The sequence below is a fragment of the Manis javanica genome, chromosome 6, assembly GCF_040802235.1.
Source record: "Manis javanica isolate MJ-LG chromosome 6, MJ_LKY, whole genome shotgun sequence".
Classification (NCBI taxonomy): domain Eukaryota; kingdom Metazoa; phylum Chordata; class Mammalia; order Pholidota; family Manidae; genus Manis; species Manis javanica.
This window is the reverse complement of record NC_133161.1, coordinates 25,587,299-25,601,225: the sequence shown is the minus strand read 5'-3', so window position 1 is coordinate 25,601,225 and position 13,927 is coordinate 25,587,299. Positions and strand designations below refer to the sequence as shown.

General features: G+C 39.1%; 1 protein-coding gene across 4 annotated transcripts in view; it reads right to left on the bottom strand.

The window, feature by feature from the left end:
• The window catches only part of POT1 (protection of telomeres 1), a 124,215-nt gene that overhangs the window by 28,893 nt on the left and 81,395 nt on the right, over positions 1-13,927 (bottom strand). The window lies entirely within an intron of this gene.

The window sequence follows — 13,927 nt, the reverse complement described above, 5'->3', positions numbered from 1 at the left end:
GTGGAACCATAAAATAAGCATTAAAATATCTCAGCAAATATTCTGGCTTAAAAAATGCATTTTGATTTGCATTTAGATTTAACTAAAACCATAGGGACTCAACACTAGTAGTGCACTGCATTATTCTTTGTTGAAATCTCTTTTGTAAGAAGGAGAGACAGATACATGGAGTCACATAAGCCCATTCCAAAATTAGATCCTACTAAATATTAAGAAAAAAATTTTCTGATGACTCCTTAGAAAATGACTAATGGCTAGTGAATGACTTAATAAATATAACCACTTCTGAGTGATAAAAACTATGGGATATGCACAGCTTTATCCATATTTTAGTTTTAAGTGATGCAAATGAAAGAACAAGACATTTACAAACTATGTACATTACAAAAATATTTCTCCATAAAATTGACAAGACTTTTTCTTCCTTTTCTTCCATTGTTTGAGTTATTTTTTAATTGGAAGGATTCTTTTTCAGTGCTTGCTCACTGTGTCATTACCAGACTCTTCCCCTTGTCATGTAGTCAAGCTATTCCCTACTTTAAAGTAAATATCAGCCCTACTGGCACATGATTGCTATTTATCCTGAATATTTTTTATTTCTCTTATTTTTCACAAAAAGATATTGAGAAAATGGGATTTGAAATAATAAAACTATCCAAGATAACCATCTTAAGAGTGTATTCTGTGGTCAATTGGTCCAATGATATTCATGCAATTCCCTTCCCATTCACTACATTGGGCCTGTAATGACCCAGAGTGTGTAGATGTTTCCCTTTGTCACCACTGCTGCTGTGTTTGCTTGGATGTTAAACAATCAGCAAAGTAGAATGATAATTTCAAGTTTTATGAGAGTAGCAATAAAGATGACTAGTTTTTGTCACGAAAATTTAGTGACAATATCTAATCTTTTATGAGGGTTTCCTATGTGCCAGATTTTAAGTGTTTTACATATGTAATTTCATTTACTCTATCCCCCACTCCTCCATGTTCTCCTAAGGTGGACACTATTATTGCTCCCAGTTTTCAAGAGAGGCTAACCAACTTGCTTAAGATCAAATAGCTAGTACAAGTGCAGCCAGGGGATGATCCATGAAATCTTGAGCAAGAACCCAGGGTGTCCCAGGATCTGATGTTTTCAAAGTTCCCTCCCCAGGTGACACTAAGAAGACAGAGTTAAGAACCACTCACTGGTCCAGATTCCACATCAAGGTGGGTTCAACTCAAGTGCTTTCAGGACCAGGCAGGTAAAATAATGTCTAAAGCAAGCAGATACAGACCCATATTCTAAAAGTACTGAATCTTTTACCTGCAAAGGAATCCCTGGGGAAATAGTTAAAAATACAAATTACTGAGCCCTACAGAATCTTCGTTCAATCTGCATCACAATTATCTAGGTTTTATTTTCAAACGTAAATTTATGTGTCACAGGTAACCACTGCTCTGAAATCCTGTGTGCTAACAAATTTTAGTATTCTCAGACTTTGAGCCTGGGTTCTCAAATATGAGATGATCATTTTATTCATTCTAGAAAAATTTTCTGAGTACCTATTTTATGCAAGGAACTTATAGGCATTGTGTAAACAGCAGAAATAAGTCTCTCTACCTCTAAGGAGTACATGTTCTGCTTAGAAACAGAGAGCATGAACAATTAAATATACATCAGACGGGTAGGTGCAGTGGAGAAAAATAAGTTAGGGGTGGGGGATGGAGGGTAGAGCGGTCATTTATATGATCATCGGTCAGCCTTTCTGATGAGATTACTTTGGTACAAAGGATGTGAGGGAGTTAACCATGGATGCTTGAACAGCTCAGCAATGTACAGATTAAAATAACAACATAAAGTACAAAGGCTGTGAAGGGAGAGTTTGCCTGGTATGTTGGAAAAACAAGATCAGTGTTTGAAGAAGAGTGAGGAAGGACAGAAGTAATAGTAAAGATGTCAGAGAGGTGGTAAGAAATGGATCACATTGGGTGGTGAAGGCCATGGTACTTCACTGTGTGACAAGAAAACAGTAGGAAACATAGGAAAAATGACATATCTGCCTCAAATAGAAGATACACTTTGTGGGATAACTGTGGAGGCAGGAAGACCAGCTGGGATGCTGTGGTTGTGCTCCGACCAAGAGAAGATGGCAGCATAGCCAGCGTGGTAGCAGCAGAAGTGGTACGCAGTCAAATTCTGGATATATTTGAAAGATTAAGCCATGGTGATTTTCAAATGGAATGGATATGGGCCATGAACAAGAGAGAGAAATCAGGGACGACTAGATCTAATGTGTGGGCATTTAGTACATAATATATTTGGTATTCAGGTAAAATGGTCTCCCAGCAAATTCTCAATTGGGCACCAATATGAAAATTCTTTCATTTACGACTTGAGCAACACCCTCCATGAAGCACTGGAAGTGAAATTCTGGAGCACATTTTTAAAATGACTGTGATTCATTAAAACCCATATTCTTCCTGACATGAAACACTGAATACATTTATTTCACTACCTGCAAATTTGAATAGAAGAACAAACTTTTCTCTGTGCTAATTATATCAGGAAGGAATTGATTTTTTAATACCAGAAAAATATCTGTAACATTTTCCTGTGGTAATTAATATTTCTAGTAATTCTTGAGCAGAGGTACCGGAAATGCTTCAATTAAAAATAAAACTGAAACAAAGAGTGTCTCAAGTAAGAGCCAAAAGATGGACCATCCAGTGGAAAACACCCCTGGCTCTATTTCTTTGATCTCTAAAGCTTACCTCCTACCATTTAAATCAAATTTCTGCATTTTTAAATAACTGCTATTACTTACATAATCATTCTATGGTTTAATTTGTTCAATATAAAAACCCACCTTGTTACTCTTGAGATAAATACCGGGTTTGTATCTTGTAATAACATGATGTATAACTTTTGTTGGATTTTCACATACAGCAAATTTCGTTCAAAACCTGTAACATCCCTCAGGTTAGGGATAATTAATTGTTTTAACCTCACTTCTCTCTTTATTTAGTTCTTACCTTCTTGCCCTATTTCTAAAGGCTGTACCCCATGTCTGCCTTTTATTGTAAACCACATGAAATCCTTTTTGGATACAGACACTCTATGAATAATAAATGAATGCAAATGTATGAGCTGACTTTTAAACATCTATTTTGAAATCTACATTCTTTGCCTTCATCTCCATTCAAGCTTTGATCACTGTGCAGACAGATCTGTCAATGACTCAGAAATTTAGGCACAAATTAATTATTATTATTTTAGAACCTTATCTAATAGGAAATAAGCACATAGGATTTCTTACCCAAATAAAACCACAACCATGCCATATCTACTGCAAGCAGTTTTCATCTGACTCCACAAGCTAGTAATTTTGATTTTAAAATGTGTTACCTTTCCTGTTACAGAAGCTTGCGACAGAAAGGCATTTAAGAGGTAGTTAAACTTGACATGAGATTTTGAATCCTAGAAGGACTTTGCTCTTTAATGGAAGACAAAAACCTATTGAGGAAAACAGTTATATATAAAAACAAATGGGCTTTTATGTGGGAGTTCAAATTTCAAAGAAAGGAAAAATTATTCTGAAGGAATGGAAAGAAAAAAACAATGAGGTATACACCAGATATTCAGGGTTGTATACAAAAAGTTATCTGTTTAGAAACTGCAACAATATTTGATGAATATTTTATTAATAGATGATAAGATTAAGATTTTCAATAAACAGATGCTGTAAATCTTCAAAATATAGTGAGCAAACAGATGAAATGAAACTCTTCATACAACTTGGCGGTTGTAGACTAGGTTGTCAAGTAAATTCCAATACAGTACCTGCAAAGTAAACTCAAAGAATAAAAGCAAGCATGCGTGCATGCACACACACACACTATACCCATGTGACTTTGTGGCCTAGGTTTCAAGGGAAGAAAAATCAGACAATCATTAAGATGTTGCTATAGTCTAAGAATAGAGGATTCTCTGAACTGTCCATGTTTCTCCAATTGGCAATCTGAGGGAGAGCTCCCATATACATTGATGCATTACCCTTATCATTGTAATTGATGCCTAACACTTTTCAACCCATTAAATGCAGTCCTGAATAGAAGGGACATTTATCTCCCTGTAAGATGATCATCACTTTGAAACTCTAAGTGATCTCAAATTTCCTAACAGCTTAAGTCACAATACTGCAGGGGACAATAATATATAGTGCTACTGATTCATTTCCTGACTGATGAAAGATATGCTCTCACATACCTGAGCACACTGGTGAGGTCCTGCTTAATGAGTTCCGATACTATTTCCAAGTATCAGAGGGAGAAGGAAGATCACTATGTCCAGATTTTACAAGCTGACTAGTTCTCCTTTACCCTAAAGATGGTACTAGGCTTTGGCATTACCCAGAGATCCTGAGGTGCTAGCACAGAGAAAAAGGTTTTTATTTCTCCTAAAACCATGTTCTAGAACTTTAGGATGACTCACCATACTCTTCACAGAGCCTGAACTTCCTAATGAAAAGATTTACAGAAGGTATTCTTGTTTCTGACATCACATATTTTTTTCACAATGTACTCTTCAAAGCATGAAAAGAGTATTTCAAGACACTGTGTGATGGCAGAGTCCCAATCTATATCAGGAAGTTTGGACAGACCTTCAAAATTCTGACCACCTGAAAACCTCTAGGTGACACAGCAAAACCAGGACCCAGGGGCTCCAGATTTATTTAAAGGGAATATAACATCAGACAAAATGCAGACTAAAATGATAATAACAAAATAACATTATGAACAACCATAAAGTAATATAATCAACAAATCAGACATTGTTATTAAAATAAAAAATTCCAAAATAGGCATTGATATAGAAATAGACCAAAAACGATTACCAAAAAGAGAGAATTCCCAAAAAGTTACTTACGTTAATCACAAATTTCTCTATTAAAAAATGAAGTCTACTCTATAAAGTGACAAAAGAAAGTTGCAGAAATATAGCATGATATTACTTAAAAAATGTATGCCTATACAAACTTAGATGTTCTGAGGGAACATAGTTTGGAAAATTATACTTCTGATTATTAAAAGTGGTTTCCTGATTCAAGATGGTGGCATGAGAGGTGAGATTGAGAACTCCTCCCAAAACCACAAATAGTATGAAAATGTAGTTAATTGACACAACTAACCCTAAAACAGCAACAAGAAAGAAGGCTGAACCAGACTGTACACAGACCTCAGGAAGAGAGCAGACCTCACGAACACAGGGTAATGTATGAAAGCCTTAACCTGGTGGGACCCAAGCCCTTCCCCCACTCCAGCTCACCGGCAGAGGAAGAGAAACGGAGCAGGGAGGGGATGGAAGCCTAGAACTGCTGAACACCCAGCCCTGGAGGTCTGCTTTGGGAGCAGAAACCTACACTGTGTGGTGCTCTGGATGGTGGGGTGCTCAGACAGGTGGGATGCTTGAGAGACTGAGATTGCAGCCATTTGTGGAGGAGGGGATCTACACCCGGCCGCTCTGGAACAAGGGAAAGGGAGGTGGTCTGAGAGGCTTCCTAGCAGCAAGAGGGCTGTTGAAGGAATGGGGTTTGCACGCAGCTTGCTGTGTGGGGGAGGGGAGAACTGGACAAGGTTGTCTGGGTGTGCTCTGCCCAGATGGCTGGGAACTTTGAGGAGCTTCAGGCACCCCATCCCCCTGGCTGCCTACTCAGCTCCAAGGCCCCCCACTGTGACATGCACCCTGCTGTGCCTTCCTCCTGGCCTGCCGGCACCAGGTGACAAACTGGCAATCACTTCACTGGTGCTGGCCAGCCAGAAGGAGGCTCAGCCTACAACAGCTATAGATGCAAAGCACAGAGGCTTACACCTGTGTGCTCGGCCCACTGGCTCTGACACCAGAGACAGACACCACAGACAGGAATCAGGAAGCATATCTTTCCTCCCCCCAGGCACCAGCTCAGCTCCCCTACCACACCCAACCTCACTCTAGGGGCTGAGCAGCTCCAGAGACTGGAGCCTCTGGGCACTATTGGGCACCACACAGAAATATGAAAAGTCAAAAGAACATGGTTCAGACCAAAATCTCACAAACTCCAGAAAAAGGGCCAAATGAAACTGAACTCACCAATCTGCCTGAAAGAGAGTTCGAAATAAAAATCATAAACATGCTTATGGAGGTACAGAAAAATATTCAAGAACTCAGTAACAAATGTAAGTCGGAGATTCAATCATTAAGAAATTCCATATCAGAAATGAAACATACAATGGAGGGATTTAAAAGCAGATTAGATGTAGTAGAAGAGACGGTAAGTGAAATAGAAATTAGAGAAGAGGAATGCAAACAAGCTGAAGCACACAGAGAAAAGAGAATCTCTAAGAATGTAAGAATATTGAGAGAACTGTGTGACCAATCCAAACAGAGTAATATTCATATTATAGAGGTACTAGAAGAAGAAAGAGAAAAAAGGGATAGAAAGTGTCATTGAGGAGGTAATTGCTGAAAACTTCCCCAATCTGGGGAAGGAGATAGTTGCTCAAGCCATGGAGGTGCACAGATCTCCCAACACAAGGGACCCAAGGAAGACAACATCAAGACATATAATAATTAAAACAGCAAAGATCAAGGATAATGACAGACTTTTAAAAGCAGCTAGAGAGAGAAAAAAGATCACATATAAAGGAAAACCCATCAGACTATCATAAGACTTCTCAACAGAAATCTTACACGCCAGAAGGGAGTGCCATGATATATTTAAAGCAATGAAGCAGAGGGCCTTGAACCAAGAATACTCTATATGGCAAGGTTATCATTTAAATTTGAAGGAGTGATTAAACAATTTTGAGATAAGAAAAAGTTGAGAGAATTTACCTCCCACAAACCACCTCTACAGTGCATTTTGGAGGGACTACTATAGATGGAAGTATTCCTAAGGCTAAACAAATGTCACTCAAGGGATAGACGAGTACAGAATATGATTCATAACATACAAAGAATGGAGGAGGAAGAAAAAGGAGGAAAAAAAAAAAAGAACCATTAGGTTGTACTTGTAATAGCACAAGGAGTGAGTTAAATTAGACTGTTAGATAGTAAGGGATATACTCTTGAACCTTTGGTAACCATGAATCTGAAGCCTGCAATGGCAATAAGTACATACCTATCAATAATCAACCTAAATGTAAATGGTCAGAATGCACTAATCAAAAGACCTAGAGCCACTGAATGGATAAAAAAACAAGCCCCGGACCCATCTATATGCTGCCTACAAGAGACTCACTTCAAACACAAAGACATACACAGACTGAAAGTAAAAGGATGGAAAAAGATATTTCATGCAAATAATGGAGAAAAAAGCAGGAGTTGCGGTACTTGTATCAGACAAAATAGGCTTCAAAACAAAGAAAGTAAGAAGAAACAAAGAAGGACATTACGTAATGATAAAGGGGCTGGTTCAACAAGAGGATATAACAATTATAAATATCTATGCACCCAACACAGGATCACCTACATATGTGAAACAAATACTAACAGAAATAAAGGGGGAAATAGAATGCAATGCATTCATTTTAGGAGACTTCAACACACCACTCACTCCAAAGTACAGATCAACCAGACAGAAAATAAGTAAAGAGACAGAGACACTGAACAATGTATTAGAACAGATGGACCTAACAGACATCTACAGAACTCCCCATTCAAAAGCAACAGGATTCACATTCTTCTTAAGTGCACATCGAACATTTTCAAGAGTAGATCATATACTGGGCCACAAAAAGAACTTTAGTAAATTAAAAAATATTGAAATTGTACCAACCAGCTTCTCCAATCACAAAGGTATGAAATTAGAAATAAATTACACAAAGAAAATGAAAAAGCCCACAAACACATGGAGGCTTAATAAAATGCTCCTAAATATTTAATGGATCAATGACCAAATAAAAACAGAGATCAAGCAATATATGGAGACAAATGACAACAATAATTCAACAACAAAAAATCTGTGCGACACAGTGAAAGCTGTGCTAAGGGGGAAATATATTGCAATAAAGGCCTACCACAGGAAAGAAGAACAATCCCAAATAAACAGTCTAAGCTCACAATTAATGAAACTAGGAAAGGAAGAACAAATGAGGCCCAAAGTCAGTAGAAGGAAGGACATAATAAAGATTAATGCAGAAATAAATAAAATTGAGAAGAATAAAACAATAGAAAAAAATCAATGAAAGCAGGAGCGGGTTCTTCAAGGAAATAAACAAAATAGATAAACCCCTAGACAGACTTATCAAGAAAAAGAGAGTCTACACACATAACCAGAATCAGAAATGAGAAAGAAAGAATCACTACAGACACTAAAGAAATACAAAGAATTATGAGAGAATATTATGAAAAATTATATGGTAACAAAATGGATAACCTAGAATGGACAACTTTCTGGAAAAATACAACCTTCCAAGACTGACCCAGGAAGAAACAGAAAATCTGAATAGACAAATTACCAGCAAAGAAATTGAAATGGTGATCAAAAAACTACCTAAGAACAAAACTCCTGGACCAGATGGTTTCATGTCTGAAATTTATCAAACATTTAGTGAAGACCTAATACCCATCCTCCTTAAAGTTTTCCAAAAAATAGAAGAGGAGGAAACTCCAAACTCATTCTACGAGGCCAGCATCACTCTAATACCAAAACCAGTCAAAGACACTACAAAAAAGAAAATTACAGACCAACATCCCTGATGAACATAGATGCAAAAATACTAGACAAAATATTAGAAAACCAGGATCACGTGAAGATGGCGGCATGAGTAGTTCAGAGGAAATCTCCTCCCCAAAACATATATACTTATGAAAATACAATAAATAGAACTATTCCTAAAAGAGACATCAGTGGATGCAGTACAACAGCCAGGATACATCTACATCTGCGAGAACTCAGCATCAAACGAAGGGGGTAAGATACAAGCCGCAGCCAGGTGGGACCCAAATGCTCCCCCACCCCAAAACCCGGTGGGAAGAAAGGAGTCAGAACGGGGAGGGAGTGAAAGCCCAGGACTGCTAAACAACCACCTCTAGAAATCCGCACCCAGAACGCAGACACAAGGTACATGGGGTGCTGGATATTAGAGAAATGGAAAAGCAAAACCTGTGGGCAGGTCCCCGCAACCGGTGCCCCTGAGACAAAAAAAAAGCGAGTGCTTTCTGCAAGTCTTAAAGAGACAGGGACCCCATAGCTGGACGAAGTTGTCCTGGCAGCTGGGAATACCAGGAAAATGTAGGCGCCCTAAACAGAGGCAGTGCAGCTCTAAAGTCCATCACAGGACTAGGCAGCCTGCCAGTCATTCCTCCAACTGGCACAGAACCCGACACACGGGCCCAGTAGCAGGAGAGTGGGAGTGCACGCCGGAGGCAGAAGCGCTAGAAGGAACCGAGAGCAGATCCGTGCACCACAGGGCTAGCCCGCAGCGGCGTGACCGAACAGCCCAGGCGCAGCTCGCGCGCACCGGCGGCAGTGAAGCCAGAGCCCAGTAGAAGCCTGCACAGAAAAGCCCCCCACACACCAGCAGGAGAGCCAGAGGGAGCAGGCGCACTCCCAGGAGCCGACCAGAATCCCAGCCCAATGCACAGCTGCCCAGGCCAGACTGAAAGGCTGCTGCTGTCACACAGCTGCCCGGCAGGGTTGCTGCTAGCACGTAGGAGCGGACCTGGCATGCCTGCCACTCCCCGCAGGGCTCTGCACTGCTCTGACAGACACCCCGCCCAGAGTAGCTTAGGAGACTAACCTGGTGGCTGCTCCAGGAGTGCAGGTAGCCGTTACAGGCAGCTGAGAAGGGCAAGGCATCCAGCAAGCAGGAAAGGAATTTCTTCTCCCAGCTGACACACCCACAATCTGCCTACAGCCACTGCAATCACCATGAAAAGGAAAAAAAAATTGGCCAAGACCAAGAGAGTTACACCTGAGAAAGGATCTTCAGAGGCAGACCTAACTAGTCTCCCTGAAAAAGAACTCAAAATAAAAATCATAAACATGCTGACAAAGCTGCAGAAAAATATGTAAGAGCCAAGGGATGAAGTCTGGAGGGAGAATACAGATGTCCGGAGAGAGATCACAGATGTCTGGAGGGAGATTACAGAAGTGAAACAAACTCTGGAAGGATTTATAAGCAGAATGGATAGGATGCAAGAGGCTATTGATGGAACTGAAACCAGAGAACAGGAACGCATAGAAGCTGATGAAGAGAGAGATAAAAGGATCTCCAGGAATGAAACAATATTAAGAGAATTGTGTGACCAATCCAAAAGGAACAATATCCACATTATAGGGGTACCAGAGGAAGAAGAGAGAGAAAAAGGGATAGAAAGTGTCTTTGAAGAAATAATTGCTGAGAACTTCCCCAAACTGGAGGAGGAAATAGTTGCTCAGACTACAGAGGCACACAGAACTCCCAAGAGACAGGATCCAAAGAGGTCAACACCAAGACACATAATAAATAAAATGGCAAAGATCAAGGGCAGGGACAGAGTATTAAAGGCAGCCAGAGAGAGTAAAAAAGGTCACCTACAAAGGAAAACCCATCAGGCTATCACCAGACTTCTCAACAGAAACCTTACAGGCCAGAATAGAATGGCATGATATATTTAATGCAATGAAACAGAAGGACCTTGAACCAAGGATACTGTATCCAGCACGATTATCACTTAAATATGAAGGAGGGATTTAACAATTCCCAGACAAGCAAAAGTTGAGGGAATTTGCCTCCCACAAACCCCCTCTACAGGGTATCTTAGAGGGACTGCTCTAGATGGGAGCACTCCTAAAAAGAACACAGAACAAAACACCCAACATATGAAGAATGGAGGAGGAGGAAAAAGGAGGGAAAGAAATAATCATCAGACTGTGTTTATAACAGCTCAATAAGTGAGTGAGGTCAGACAGTAAGGTAGTAAACAAGCTAACCTTGAACCTTTGGTAACCATAAACCTAAAGCCTGCAATGGAAATAAGTACATATCTTTCAATAATCATCCTAAATGTAAATGGACTGAATACACCAATCAAAAGAAACAGTAATAGAATGGATAAAAAAGCATGACCCATCTATATGCTGGTTACAAGAGACTCACCTCACACCCAAAGACATGCACAGATTAAAAGTCAAGGGATGGAGAAAGATATTTTATGCAAACAACAGAGAGAAAGAAGCATGTGTTGCAATACTAGTATCAGACAAAATAGACCTCAAAATAAAGAAAGTAACAAGAGATAAAGGACATTACATAATGATAAAGGGCTCAGTCCAACAAGAGGATATAACCATTATAAACATATACACACCCAATACAGAAGCACCAATATATGTGAAACAAATACTAACAGAATTAAAGGAGGAAACAGAATGCAATGCATTCATTTTGGGAGACTTTAACACACCACTCACCCCAAAGGACAGATCCACCAGACAGAAAATAAGGACACAGAGGCACTGAACAACACGCTAGAACAGATGGACCTAATAGACATCTATAGAACTTTATACCCAAAAGCAACAGGATACACATTCTTCTCAAGTGCACATGGAACATTCTCCAGAATAGACCACATACTAGGCCACAAAAAGAACCTCAGTAAATTCCAAAGGATTGAAATCCTACCAACCAACTTTTCAGACCACAAAGGCATAAAACTAGAAATAAATTGTACAAAGAAAGCAAAAAGGGCCACAAACACATGGAGGCTGAACAATGTGCTCCTAAATAACCAATGGATCAATGACCAAATTAAAACGGAGATCCAGCAATATATGGAAACAAATGACAACAATAACACAAAGCCCCAACTTCTGTGGGATGCAGCAAAAGCAGTCTGAAGAGGAAAGTATATAGCAATCCAGGCATATTTAAAGAAGGAAGAACAATCCCAAATGAATGGTCTAATGTCACAATTATTGAAATTGGAAAAAGAAGAACAAATGAGGCCTAAGGTCAGCAGAAGGAGGGACAGAATAAAGATCAGAGAAGAAATAAATAAAATTGAGAAGAATAAAACAATAGCAAAAATCAATGAAACCAAAAGCTGGTTCTTCAAGAAAATAAACAAAATGGATAAGTCTCTAGCCAGACTTATTAAGAGAAAAAGAGAGTCAACACACATCAACAGAATCAGAAATGAGAAAGGAAAAATCATCACGGACCCCACAGAAATACAAAGAATTATTAGAGAATACCATGAAAACCTATATGCTAACAAGCTGGAAAACCTAGGAGAAATGGACAACTTCTTAGAAAAATACAACCTTCCAAGACTGATCCAGAAAGAAACAGAAAATCTAAACAGACCAAATTACCAGCAACAAAATTGAATTGGTAATCAAAAAACAACCCAAGGACAAAACCCCCAGAACAGATGGATTTACCTCAGAATTTTATCAAACATACAGAAAAGACCTAACACCCATTCTCCTTAAAGTTTTCCAAAAAATAGAAGAGGAGGGAATACTCCCAAATTCATTCTATGAAGTCAACATCACCGTAACACCAAACCAGGCAAAGACTCCAGCAAAAAAGAAAACTACAGACCAATATCCCTGATGAACGTAGATGCAAAGATACTCAACAAAATATTAGCAAACTGAATTAAAAAATACATCAAGAGGATCATACACCATGACCAAGTGGGATTCATCCCAGGGATACAAGGATGGTACAACATTCGAAAATCCATCAACATCATCCACCACATGAACAAACGGACAAAAACTACATGATCATCTCCATAGATGCTGAAAAAGCATTCGACAAAATTCAACATCCATTCATGATAAAAACTCTCAACAAAATGAGCAGAGAGGGCAAGTACCTCAACATAATAAAGGCCATACATGATAAACCCGCAGCTAACATCATACTGAACAGCAAGAGGCTGAAAGCTTCTCCTCTGAGATCGGGAACAAGACAGGGATGCCCACTCTCCCCGCTGTTATTCAACATGGTACTGGAGGTCCTAGCCACGGCAATCAGACAAAACAAAGAAAAGAAGGAATCCAGATTGGTAAAGAAGAAGTCAAACTGTCACTATTTGCAGATGACATGATATTGTACATAAAAAACCCTAAAGACTCCACTGCAAAACTACTAGAACTAATATCGGAATTCAGCAAAGTTGCAGGATACAAAATTAACACACAGAAATCTGTAGCTTTCCTATACACTAACAATGAACTAATAGAAAGAGAAATCAGGAAAACAATTCCATTCACAATAGCGTTAAAAAGAATAAAATACCTAGGAATAAACCTAACCAAGGAAGTGAAAGACCTATACCCTAAAAACTACAAGACAGTCTTAAGAGAAATTAAAGAGGTCACTAACAAATGGAAACTCATCCCATGCTCGTGGCTAGGAAGAATTAATATCGTCAAAATGGCCATCCTGCCCAAAGCAATATACAGATTCAATGCAATCCCTATCAAATTACCAACAGCATTCTTTAATGAACTGGAACAACTAGTTCAAAAATTCATATGGAACCGTCAAAGACCCCAAATAGCCAACACAATCCTGAGAAGGAAGAATAAAGTGGGGGAGATCTCGCTCCCCAACTTCAAGCTCTACTACAAAGCCACAGTAATCAAGATAATTTGGTACTGGCACAAGAACAGAGCCACAGACCAGTGGAACAGAATAGAGACTCCAGACATTAACCCAAACATATATGGCCAATTAATATATGATAAAGGAGCCATGGACATACAATGGGGAAATGACAGTCTCTTCAATAGATGGTGCTGGACAGCTACATGTAAGAGAATGAAACTGGATCACTGTCTAACCTAATACACAAAAGTAAACTCTAAATGGATCAAAGACCTGAATGTAAGTCATGAAAATATAAAACTCTTAGAAAAAAACATAGGCAAAAATCTCTTGGACATAAACATGAGTGACTTCT